Below are 11445 nucleotides of genomic sequence, written 5' to 3'. Positions count from 1 at the left end.
GATGATATTATTTAAATCCTAAATAGAATATTCTCCTTGGTTGGAAGCTGGCAAATATTAAAATTAGTTGGGTGCTGTGCAATTCACACCAGCAGTGAATAGTCTAGATAGAACCTCCTTGGTTGGAAGCTGGCAAATATTAAAATTACTTGGATGTTGTGCAATTAATGTGCAGTACCTGTAGTGAATGGTCGAAATTTAGATTTTAATTTTGACCATTCATTTTCAATAATGCATTTTTTTTTTTTTTGATAACGGACAGTTGAGATTTCGATCTCGATTGTTCGCAGCACTAAATCAAACTCGAAAATATAAGACATAAATAGTTGATTCCACATAAACTTCAAGGAGATATGTGGTGACCCAAAAAATAGAAAGAAAAGAGATTTGGTGATCAGTATCACCAAATCTCTTTTCTTTATTTTGGTAGAAGTAGCCAACTTTACTTGACTTTGTTGTCTACGTAACGTCATTGCCTAGCCAGCATGGTTTTGGGTTTATTAAGACGTAGACGGAAATCATTCAATTAATCAATTCTTTTGTGTATGTCCAGTCAGAGTAATTCTTCATATGACTAATTATGGTTGAGTTCGATTCTCTTGATCCAGGAAGGAGAGTGGTAAACTTCACACCACACAAATGGTAGGAATCCACTTGTCATACTTGGGATCTACACGTTTAGAAGTAAGACTCCATCTTTTTCTTGCCAGTAGTGGGTTAGTTAAGCGGTTAAAAGCCCAAACTCGATCCCATTGAGAGGTATTGGGTTCTCACCCATCTGGCGGCACCTATATTAGTAATATTCTCTCCCCCCTATATATACTGACCTGCATGCCTTGGATGCCATCCTCCAGTTAGAGAGGTAGTTAAAATATGAGGCTCTTAGGTCTTCCCTTCAATTGCAAACTCTAAACAAATTAGAGTTGAAAAATAAAGTGTTTCATATGGTCACTAATAAGTAAGATTGCATCCTATTAAAAAAAAATAAAAAAAATAAAAAAAAAGAAGAAGAAGAAAGAAAAAGAAAGAAAGAAAGATTGCATCCGATGACCACTTCCATGATTCTTAAAGTTCCCAATGGTGAATTAGACATTTTTACTTACTCCTCTTTGAACTCCAAACCAAGGGAGTATTATTTAAATGTAAAATGTTCTTTACCACAACAATCCAGAGCAAAAGTGCCGGAGTACAAAGAAAACAATAATAAGGTTTAGGAGCTGATCCAAGAAATGAAAATATAAACTAAATTTACTAACTGAAATGAAAATAATAAGTAAAAATATATACGTGTGTTTTCTATTGGGCAAATTGATAGTAGATCAGGAAAAATTAGAAGATAACAATCAAAAGAATATATCAATATTATTTAATACAAAAATTGAAATACACCCAAACGGAGCCTGAACCAAAAGCAATAGAATAAAAAGGAAGAATCGTCGAGGCACGTCATACGCTTTCCTTAAAATAGATTCGTCCCCTCCGATGTGTGCTTGAGGATCTAATTGGACGTTTGTCTCCCAGGATACAATGACAAATAACGATATATTTAGCACAAAGTACACCGCTACGGCGAACTTGATATGTGTCTTCTTTCTATCAACTCAATATTCAAAACGAAAAAACTACTCAAACCAATGACAAAACTCACAAAACATTAAGAAAACCCTCAAAGCACTCTTAGCACTATTCTTAAATAAAATAAAATAAAATAAAAATAAATAAATAAAGATTTGTCTTTATCAAGGGGGATCCCAATTTATAGTAGAAGTATTCGTCTCATTCACAAGCTTAAAAATTGAAAAGTCATTGTCATTTATAACCAAACTTAATGAGTTAAGTTTGGAAAATGAAGAACTTTAGTCATTTATAAATAATTTAGGGAAATGAGAAGTTTCTTGGGAAATAAAAAGTTTCATAACCCTCCATTTAGGAACAATACTTGAGAAATGAAGTCTCTTGGGAAATAAAAAATCCCATAACCCTCCACTCATAAACTATCATTGGGATTTGAAACACTCAATTGTCCATAGTTATTTCATGCACTTATTTCCTCAAACTCTCCTTAATGAATGATTTTCATTCACTCATGCTCAAATAGCATATTCCAACATTCTCTTAGTGAGGCATAAATTATTAGGGGTCCCCCTAAAATTATGTTTTGGTCCAAATCAACAAATATTGTTGTTCATGAACTGACTAAAATATCTCATCCACCCACACCCTCCATGCCCACACACATGCAGAGAGAGAGAGAGGAGGAGGAAAAAAAATCATTGCCCCATCTTCAACCTATTGAAAATCACTTACTATCCCCACTATCTCCGTCAAAACCCCATTTTTCTTTGTTCTCGAATCAGAAAATTTTGATCTTTGTAGGTTTGTCTTGATTTACTTTCGCTCACTGCTTGCACTTGGAAATTAAAAAGAATTAGAAGCAACATAGTATAGCATAACGAAAGCCTTACCATTTGTGATGTTTTTAGATCTTTGCTTTGGAATTTGTTTAGCCTCCGACCTCTTAAGGACACAATTGCAACAGCGTTGCCACAATTGAAGTTTTTCAAATGGAACTTCTTGTGCCGATTTTGGATCGAGTCCCTTGGCTTGGTTTTGAACTGCTTGGGATGGCCCACCAGTGGTAATGGCCACTAGTCCCAGTCATATTCCTGACCACAATGCCACTACTTGTGTCACACCCCACCCAGTCAAATCTTGTCATACTCGAATACCCGTGGAGGTGATACACTGTAGGACTAAGGTTCAATGACAATTCCATACAACATTTGATATAGCATAATCAAAAGTACAAGAATAAATCAAGTTCAAATATCCAATTATGAAATCTGAAATATTAATTACAATCATCCAAGACTCAAATCAAAAGACATAAACATCAGAGTTCGAAAAAAGGAAGAGTGTTGTAACGGAAAATGTTCAAGAATCTTGGTAAAAGATACCCTCGCCTCTCTCAATGAAATCAAAGTGTAAATGTAGAAAAGTGTCATAACTGACACAAGAGAATTCCTAAGTACAGCAAGATCTCTACTACTAAAGGCGGCTGAAGGCGGCTCCGTAGGAGTAGTTCTGGCACGAGCATGAAGCTTCTTGCGTTTCCACTTCCTTTTCAACTGCTCCTTTCAAATAATCTCCTTGCAACTAATCCTCCATTTGAAAGGAGTCCTCATAATCTGTAGAGAAATCTAAACAACACATATAAAGGAATGAGTTCACATAACTCGTTGAGATCAACTAAACATTCATGTCATGCATTCAATTATAGTTTCCACATCATATTCATAAGATAATAATGTAATTGATGATATAAATAAATGATGCATGATTATGATATTATGCTCCTACTTCTATCATGAAGTCTCTATGGTAGACACGCATTAAGTATTAGTATAACACCAATCTCCTTTGGGTGGTCTCGGTCACTCTCCCTCAACAAAAAACGTCTATTGGATTTTTTGCGGTTATTGGATAAAGTTCGTCAAGCCGTGGTTGGGGTGTAAATCACCACTCTCTCACATCACCATTTAATATGATATTTGTTGCGTGTCGGGGATAATCCTAGGCCCAATGCAAGGTCATATGGTCTCATACTACATATGTCCGGATATCTCCCCTCATGTCTAGTGTCCTTTTGGTTTGATAATTTTCCCACCTATAAATGGTATCCTCAACAGGAGGCATCTGTTGGATCACATTCCTTAACCTAATGATCATCCACATATAATAAACAGGATGCTTTCCATGTCTTCTCACGGGTTGGTTACCAATCTTGAGCACCCAATAGCCCTTATCTATTATATGCAACCCTGCCAAACTATGATGATAGTGGGCTTGCTTGACACACGGACCCCAGCCATTGGTATCACAGGTTAACCAGCTTCAATATCCCTACCGGAAGGATAGTAACACTCTTAGGAATACCTAACCCAACACTTCTAGACACTTAGCATTCATGTATTTAGGTCTAGATGCAATCACATAAGGTCACTAGAGTAATGGGCAAACCCACAACCCTAGCTGGTAAAATATAATAAGAGAAATAATCTCATTCAATGTCATTCATCTCATTCATTCTCATATCATTCTCATATTGATAATATAAGATTCAAAGAAAGAATAATACACAATCATATAATCTTATCTTCCGTTCGCACAAAGTCACACATAAACATATCATGATAGATATCAACTAAAGCAATTTATATCACTAATAGAATGAAAATAGCTATACTTAAACATACAAGACATTGTTAGTTTATTCTTCACCTTTCAACTTGATTTTGTTCTTCAAAGTCACAAATTCACTCTCAAGAGTCGGTGGTTATACTCAAAATTATCTTAATCATATAAGAGAAATAATAGACATTAATTAGAAACCAATTGGGTTTCAAAAGAGATCCAAAATCATCCTAAAAAAACTCAATCTATCATATGGTTTCAAACCCGCCGTTTTCAACCTAGTTTATGAGAAAAATCATTATTTTACCATCGATTCGAAGTCGAATCGAAATGAAACTTTTAGAATATCTAATTAATAGCAATAGGGTCCTAAAGGTATAAGATTGGTATTAGATTTTCCGACAATGATAGTTTTCGACCGTGGTGGTCCAGCGAGATATAGGTATAAGATTCTTCCTTCACCCACCTAAGGGTTGGCTGTGAGAGAATTAAAATGAGAGTAGATTGGTCATTTTAAATGAGTTGAGTGCAAGTAAGAGTACTTTGGTCATTTTATGCATCCACTTAACTAAAAATGTAATTGTGGATAACTTGTAATTTTGAGTGTGAGTATCATATAGTTTAAGAGGTAATAACGGGTGATCAAGGGTTTTAATTTTTACCCCTTTTATTGCAATGCCGTGTAATTTGTTCTATTTTTTAAAATCATGAATATATAAGAATGGAAGAAAATGAATTATTAAAAATAATAGAGGAAGATGATGACGAGTTGAGCATAAGATTTTTCGTTCAAGAATAAATTTATTATTTTAAAAAGTTAAAAGTTGCTTAAATCAACAAATAATTTAGATTTTCTAACCATAAGAGTTGTCCTCGTGTCCTCTGTATATATTTTTCCTAATTAAATAAATTAAATAAGTCAAGGGTAGTATTAATTTTAGTAGTAAATGAAAATTCCCAACGATGAAACTTCGCACACATGCACTCAATTACACAAACAAACAAATCCATCCAGACTACGCGTTTCTCATTACCGCGTCGACTCGGTCTATCCTTAAAAGGAAAGAAATTTTATTCAAGAAAACTACACGCCTCATCACCTACAAATACTTCCCAAAGATCCCCAAAGTTCAAAAATCAACTTCACTTTCTCCTTCGTTCTCTCATCTCTCTGAAACTGTTTTCCATAGTTATCAGCTTCTCTTCTTTGTAATCCCCTTTTGAATTTGCTACTTCAACAATATGTCTCAGCAGTCAGGTAAAAATTCTAAGGATTTTGATCTGGTTTTTGCTGATCCATTTAAGGTTTTCTTTTTAGGGTAGTTCTTTGTTTGATTGAAGATTGCTTGTGACTTTCATTTTCTTTCTTGTAATCTGGGTTGGTTTTGTGGTTCTGATCTATTTTGTGACTTGTAGGAGCTTATCCCCCACCTGCTCAGTCTTACCCAGCACAAGGACCATATGTAGCTCCTCCACCTGCTGGTTATCCCACCATGGATGGTGTTGGAGGCCCACAGCAATCTTATCCTGTAGAAACCAAGAGCAGAGGTGATGGGTTCTGGAAGGGATGGTTAGTTATCTACAGAATTTCAATTCCTTTCTCTCAGATTTTAACCCTTGTGTTCTATTGAAGTCTTCTTTTCTAATCCTTTTTGGTTATTTGTGTGTTCTGCAGTTGTGCTGCTATATGTTGCTGCTGTGTCTTGGATATGTGCGCATAAGGACTGATCATGGAGGAAGACTATTTAGGGATTCTCTGCTGTTTGAATTGTTTCTTCATCTCTGTACTTATCTTTAGCTGCTATGCTTGACTGGTCATTCATTTGAATTCCTCTATGAAAATTTGTATTTTTTGTGACTCTGTGATCATAAATTACTGTTTGGGTTTCAATATAACTATATTATCTATGGGTGGTTCTCTCTTTTGTGTATAATAGAACCTCCTTGGTTGAAATTAGGCCTATATAAGACATCAAAAGTGGCTTCCACATAAGCTTTAAGAAGATTAGGTGATACCTACCGAAAAAAAAAAAAGGAGATTAGGTGATCACCAGCCAGCCAATTTTTTTGACCTTGTTGTTTATTTGATGTCATTGTCTAGTTAGAATGGTTTTGGTTTTATTGAGACTTAAGACGAAAACCATTAAAATCTTTTGTGCCCGAAAAGTTAAAGAGTAATTCTTTGGATATGGTTGACTTCAAATCTCTTTTATTTCGGAGAGTGCAACTCCACCACATAAAGGATAGAAACCCACTAGTAAAACTTGAGATCCACCAATATGAGGTAGGATCCCATCTCTTTCTTCAATAAAACGGATGACACTATGTTGATGCTAGGCTTGAAAATAGATTGTCGAAATCCGCTTCCGAATTTATATTCGTATTCATTTAACACTGTCTGTATCCAGATTTTTTCTAACTAAAAAATATTTGTATTCATCTAGTAAGCAACTGAATTCCGATAATTGAATCGAAAAAAATCTTTTATCCGGATAAAAATAAAGTATTCAACATTTTTTTCTCTAAAAATGAATGATAATCATATTCGAAAACCGGTAATTAGTAATTGAATAATCGGAAATTATCCACTTAGAGTAAAGCATTGAACATTGTCGGATTTGGATAGTAGTTTTGCTAATTGGATTCGGATTCAGATACTAGTGTATCCGATCCATCACAGGTCTACTTGACGCCTCCTCCACCCATCAAGAGGGGACAACTTTTGAATATAATGCGGATTTCTCTTAAATAAATTGATGGCAAAATTGTTTACCCTTATCTATTGGGATGGTAGATCATAGCTCATTAAAAATTGAAGTAAATTATATACACTTTTAAGTTTGTAAATAATTACGTTTACACCCTCTGAAATTTATCACTGTGCGAATGTTTGTCAATGCTTAACACCATTGGTTTTAAAAAATGAAAAAGACATATTTACTCTTGTTAAATATTTTTAAAAAAAAATGATATATACTTCTAAAATCAATTGTAATAAAGTCAAAGTGGGTTTGAAGGTAAATGACAATAGTTTCATTTATTTTAAAAAATAAAATAGATATTTAGCCATTACTTAACCCTATTATTCAATAGTAGAGTTGCATTTGATATATGAGTTGAAACTTGAAACTGGTAAAATTAAGCATTTGTGAACTTAGAGGAATGCATATGTAATTTGCTCAAAAATTAAGATTCAGAGTAAAGTCTACTTAACATTGTTAATCAAACTTGTCTACATAATCTATAGAATCTGTTGAACCTAACTCCTGGGTTTTTGTTAGATTGCATTTGGTAACAATACTTCTCAAGAAGGCATGAGTTTCATATGTTTTTGGTAGATTCAAGTTTCATTTGTGCTAGCTTATACGCACCTTAACTATATCCTCAAGGTAGCTTTCATATATAATTTAAATATAAGGCTAAGCTTTGCTATTAATTTCAAAAAGATTTGAACTTTTGACCTCATACTATGAGGTGTTGGTTTTCTGCAAATTGAGCCAACCCATTGAGGTAATGAGAACTTCATTCGTCACAACCATAAATCAAACATTTTTATTAATTCTCCTTCAAAATTGGACTTCAAACTAAGAAAATATGAAGTATTCTATTTTGAACATTCAAGCATAAAAATTCTTTGCAACAACAATCCAAATCGAGAGCACATAAGAAAAACAATAACAAGGTCTAGAATTTTCATCGAAGAAATGAGAATAAAAAGTAAAATTTTTGGATAAATGTAATTTACAGTACTGAATGGAAAAAACTACAACTTAAAAGATAATTACACCCTAAATTACAACTTTCCCGAAGCATTCTTCCCCAAAATGTACGTAAGATCTTCATAAAGAAACTTAGGTTGATATATCACCTTTCGACCTGTACACGCAATCCAGAAATAAAGTAAATTGCTATCTTAAATTAAAGAATGTATTTATAGCCAAAAAAATCACAAATAGCTGTGACTTTTTTTTTTTTTTAATTCACCAAGGACTTTAATTTAAATAAGTAGATAAGCTGTCATACATGAAACATGTCTGTGATTTGTCATCTGTACTGAATTGTTGCAAATAAAACCAAACTTTATAACTTACACCAAGCACGGACAGAAATAGAAATTAATTTTTGACAATCACAAATGCAAATCATACCAAAGGGAGTCGTCGTCCTGTTTTTGACAATTATCATTGACTGCCTTCAGCTACTGACATGACTAGGCTCTTGTGTGAGCCTTTTGTCATTTTCCACTTCCATCATGGTGGGTGAAAGCTACTGTGACTCAGACCAGTAAAGTGTGGAAGACAAGTTAGGCAGACCAACCACCATGAGAGGTTCTGTGCTTTCCATCTTCTTGACTTTGGAGAAATAATTTGGGTGCAGAATTACAAGATTTGGTATAAAAGGAGAATCAACACCATCACTGTGAGCAGCAACTTCAGCAGCTGATAAAACCCACCAGAAGAATAGAAGGTTTTATAAACATGGCAGTCTCTGTGTTTCATCTTTTGGTTATTCTATTGGGGTTTTCTCACCTTCTCTCATTGAATGCTGTCTCAGTAGCAAGTATATCTCCTTTAGCTAGCTTTGTCTTTCTTTTGTTGAATCTTTCCATTTAACCTCTAGTATTCATTCATTGTTTATTTGTGGTTACAGGGACTAGAAGTCTGTTATCCGATCCTCATCGAGTTCCCATAGATCTGGAGAACAGCTACCAGGTTCTTGTGGAGTAGCTAGTTAAGATCCACAGAATAAATTCTGATTTATAGTCAGATTCAACTGATACATACTTGTCTTTCAGGGAATCACTGAAGAAACTTGGGATGAAGAGCTCATCAATGGCAGGATTGATATGGAGAAAATGGATTATCCAGGATCAGGGGCCAATAATCACCACAACCCACATCCACCACCAGCAGAAAAACAGAATTAGTTAGGAGTTGTTCTCTTTAGGTGCAGAGGTGGTCTATCTTCATTACCTATTATAATGTAAGAAATTTTCTGAACATGACCTGGGTCTGAAAAGTGAAACTTCGAAGCTGTCAGTATTGCCCTCTGTTGGTAATAAAAAAAAAAGGTGTTGCTCTGTCTTAAATTTTATAAAATAATAATATCTCAATTAATGTATAATTGAAAAATAAAATTTTCATAATCTAATATGTTATTAAATTTAGATCATCTAATAGTAAGGGGGAAATTAAGAAACAATAAAAAAATTTGAGTAGCTTTTAGATATAAAAAAAAAGAGATAAATCTTTTGAGGTATAATTGTCCTCGTTAAATCTAATACCATTGATCGTAGAAGCAGGTAAAATTATAGCCCAAAAATAAAGATGGACTCGGAAAATTTTGGCAAGACAAAAATTGATTTTAGCCTACTTGTTGATCCTAGTTTAGAGTATTTTGACCTTCACAACAAATATATTTTGTTCAAGCCCTAAAAATGTTTAGAGTAGGTTAAGACCACCAAGCAAACTTGTGCCCCTAATTTCAATATATGATCTACAAGGCGTACATTTGAAGAAGTCCATGTATTTAATACATTATGATGCTTATGCCTTATATGTGGATTAAACGTTTATATTTACTAGTAAAGCCAACACATCCTTTGACCCCAAAAACAAAAAAAAAAAACCAAAGCAGGTGTTTTGTGTTATTAAAATATAAAAATTTTCAATATTTATAGTTCTATTTTGGACAAGGAATGTCAAACAGTTCATGGCCTCTATTGATCTACTTCCATTTGGATCTCGCGGTTAACCTAACCCTCTCTAATAATGACGGAGATCATATGGCTAGACCCTTCACGGTAGGCCTGTGAACGGACCGGATTGGCTCGGATACACCAGTATCCGAATCCGAATCCGATTAGCAAATCCGGTATCCGAATCCGGTAAAAATTTTAGAGAAGGCATCCGAATCCGAATCCGATCGGATAAAATATCCGATTATTGATTGATAATTGTCACTTTTTTACATTTTTTACTATAAATTTCTAATTTCCAATTACCGAATACCGCTATCCGAATCCGATTACCGGTATCCAAATCCGATTATCATCTATCTTTAAAGAAAAAAAGTTAAATACTTTACTCTATTCGGATAAAAATTTATCCGATATTATCCGATCCGATAAGCAATTATCCGAATCCAAATCCAGTTGCTTAACGGACGAATACGGATATTTTCCGGTAAGAAAATTTTCGGATACGGATACCTTAAACGAATACGAATGCGAATGCGAATTCGGAGGCGGATTTCGACTATCCATTTACAGGTCTACTTCACGGTGGATGAGATAAAGGCTGCAATTTTCGAGGTGAACGATAACAACTCGGTTGGATGGTTTTGGGGCAGGAGTATTCGTACTCCTCATTCTCCTATCGGTGTTCCATGTTCCATGGTTTCACCCATTGATTTGAGGATTCGAACGAAAATGAGAGATACCGGCGAGGTTCTGGTGGCGGTTCTCACCGCATTTTGCTAGTTCTCCGGAATAGGCGATTTTTGGAAAATATCGTCTTCCCTACACTTTTCATTTCACCACCACCAAACCAGGCGAATTTCACCATTTTTCGGAATTTGCCGAAATGTTGACAATATTCAATATTAATACAAATTTTTTTTTAAATTATAAAAATAATTTAAGATAAATGTCACTTACCTCCCCCTCTTAGCTAAACAAATAGTACTTAGTCACCCTCTTAGTTGGATAATATCACTTACCTCCCCTCTTTACCTAGCAAATATATCAAACACCCCATTTCTGTTAAATTTCTTGGTTAAATTTAACTTTTACCGTTAAATATTTTTATAAACCCCAAACTACTATTGGCTAAAAATATTTTTTTAGTTTAAACCCTAAATTACTGTAATCACCATAGTAGTTAAAATACTAAATTACTCTCAATTAATATAATTGTTAAGAACCAAAATATCATACTTAAAACTCAAAATATCTTTAATTGTTAAAATCCTCAACACACCCTTTTCTTTTTAATTTTATCAAACAACTTAAAAAGTACGTACTACTTGATATCAAAAGAAGAAAGAGAGAGAGCTTCATCTTCTCAGTTTAAATTGCATTTTGATATTAAGTAGTGCATCTTTTTAGTTTTTTGATAAAAAAAAAAGAGGGTACAATGGGGGTTTTAATAATTAATGATAACTTGGATTTTAACTATGGTATTTTGGTTTTTAATAATTTATTTCAATTGAAGGCACTTTAGTATTTTTACTACTAAGAATGATTACAGT

The 11445-nt window shown here is 34.0% G+C and overlaps 1 long non-coding RNA gene across 1 annotated transcript; it reads left to right on the top strand.

Moving 5' to 3' along the window:
- Positions 1-8513: 8513 nt before the first annotated feature.
- Positions 8514-9377, top strand: LOC149005894 (uncharacterized). Its single transcript, XR_016169938.1, has 3 exons — positions 8514-8754; positions 8845-8906; positions 8990-9377. It is a non-coding gene; the product is annotated as an uncharacterized LOC149005894 (long non-coding RNA).
- Positions 9378-11445: the final 2068 nt, after the last annotated feature.

The sequence above is a fragment of the Hakea prostrata genome, chromosome 9 (genome assembly GCF_041222555.1).
Source record: "Hakea prostrata isolate BN-2017 chromosome 9, UWA_Hpros_2, whole genome shotgun sequence".
In the NCBI taxonomy this organism is placed as follows: domain Eukaryota; kingdom Viridiplantae; phylum Streptophyta; class Magnoliopsida; order Proteales; family Proteaceae; genus Hakea; species Hakea prostrata.
Note: the sequence above shows the minus strand (reverse complement) of the source record. Positions and strands in the feature narration are given on the sequence as shown.